Source organism: Dendrobium catenatum, unplaced genomic scaffold (assembly GCF_001605985.2).
Source record: "Dendrobium catenatum unplaced genomic scaffold, ASM160598v2 fragScaff_scaffold_637, whole genome shotgun sequence".
Classification (NCBI taxonomy): Eukaryota; Viridiplantae; Streptophyta; class Magnoliopsida; order Asparagales; family Orchidaceae; genus Dendrobium; species Dendrobium catenatum.
The window spans coordinates 1-2331 of record NW_021319099.1 but is presented as its reverse complement, the minus strand read 5'-3'; positions in this window follow the sequence as shown (position 1 = coordinate 2331).

Below are 2331 nucleotides of genomic sequence, written 5' to 3'. Positions count from 1 at the left end.
GAGTAGAGAGAGAAAGAGAGAATAATGAGAGAGAAGGTGGGAGAGAGTGAGAGAGAGAAAGAGAGAGATGGAGAGAGAGGAAGATAGAGAGAAAGCAAGCAAGAGAAAGAGAGAGAGAGTGGGAGATAGTGGGAGAGGAAGGCAGAGAGAGCAAGCAAAAGAGAGAAAGAAAGTAAGCAAGAAAGAGAGCGAGAAAGAGAGAAAGAGAGAGACGGAGGGAGAGCTAGAGAGAGAGAGAGAGAGAGAGAGAGAGAGGAAGAGAAAGAACGAGGGAGAGAGAGAGTGAGAGAGAGATGGAGCAAGATAGAGAGATTGAGAGAGAGCAAGAGCAAGAGAGAGAGAGACAGAGAGAGTAAGAGAGAGATGCAAGAGAGAGGAGAGAGAGAGATAGAGAGATATGGAGAGAGAGAGAAAGAGGAGAGAGGTAGAGAGATAGAGCTATCGAGAGAGAGTGTGTGTGTGTGAGAGAGAGAGAGAGAGAGAGTGAGAGAGAGAGAGAGATAGAAAGAGAGATAGAGAGTAGAGAGAGAAAGAGAGAATAATGAGAGAGAAGGTGGGATAGAGTGAGAGAGAGAAAGAGAGAGATGGAGAGAGAGGAAGATAGAGAGAGAGCAAGCAAGAGAAAGAGAGAGAGTGGGAGCAGTCACTCTCAATGACTACACCGTCCATGTGATACATCCAGTACTCCAGTAGATCAAGAATAGCACACGCCGCCAGAAGTTCGGCCTGTAGAGCATCCCAGTGCTCCACCCCACGGCCAGCCGCGAGAATCAACGCCCCCTCGAAATTACGGATAATAATACCAAACCCAGCCCAAGAGGATGAAGTCAGTGAAGCGTCGACGTTAATCTTTAACCAACCTGGAGGGGGGCACCAAAGTTTGTGGGAAGGCAACCCGAGGGGCTGGTTAGTGCTCCATTGCTCCAGCATTGGTGTAGTAAACATCCTAGGCAGTAAAAACAAAACCGTCGCGGCAATAACGGAAGGAGACAATACGACCGCCCATGCCTCTTGTTATTTTTGGCACGCCATAATTGATAGACCGCATAATAGTAAATACGTCCAGCAATGGGGTTCCGGTCAACATCACTGGCAAGAATCCCAAAACAGCTCCTCCAACGAGTTAACTGAAGGCACGGTGAAGCCCCACTTCCCTAATATACTGAGAACCATCTTCAGCTTGAAATAGCTCGAAGTAATGTGGTTCAGTGTTTCCTCTCTGTCACAGTCCCACGGGCACAGAAGCGAGTCTCCCATCCACGATGCATAAGCCACACATTACACGGTACAGCCCCCTTTAGCACTCTCCACCAGAAAAAATGCTCCCGAGGGTGGAGCTTAAGCCTCTCGAACCACGCAAACCAGAAGACCTCACCACCAGTCATCGCCTTATAGGCCATAGCAGAAATAGTCAAGCTAGCCTGAGAGAAACACAGGGCAAGACGGTCCACTCTGTCACCCCTATTAGAAGCCATACCGGAAATTCTATGAGCCATGATCTCACCAAAGCACTCCTCCAGCACCACGACGTCCCAATTCATCGCGTGGTCTAGAAGATGGCTGATCTTGGCCTCCTCCACAGCCTCCACATCAATAAAGGTCGGCCAACGGGCAATCGTCCGATCCAAGATCCAAGTGTCCTGCAGCACATTGACATTCTGCCCATTCCCAATCTCCCATCTCAAAATCGGCCGGAGTGCCCTAGCCCCGTCCTGAATCACCTTCCACGCCACCGACACACTCCTTCCATGCGGTTTACTCTAAAGTTCCCTTCCATATTTTGACACCAACATCCGATGCAGTAAGGAGTCCGGCTCCGAGAGCAGCTTCCAGGCTAGTTTGGCCCTCAAAGCACCTTGCCACTTACAGAGACTGTGGAAAACAAGCCCCCTATAGCTTAGGATGAAAGAGCTCATGCCAGGCTATGTAATGCATACCTCTACCATCATCCTTATTTTGCCAAAGGAACTGCCTAGCAATTTTCTCAATGGCCTAGAGTGCCCCGTGTGGAACCATGGTGTGAGAAATCAGGTACATAGGGGTCGATAACAAAGATGAACGCACCAAAACCGTCCGGCCTGCCATAGAAAGAACCTTGGACCCCCACAGATTCACCTTGTCATGGGCACATTTAATCAGATTCTCAAAATCAGCCTTGCTTGGCCTCTGTCACATCAACGGTAGACCCAAGTACTCCAGAGAATCAGCCTTCCTGTACCCCAGTGTCTTCGCCATCGCCCTCTTCCTCTAGCCAGGACATTTCTTATTAAACAGCACCGCTGACTTGCCGTAGTTAATGAAAGTTCGTTCGGGATGTTAAGCCCTATGAAC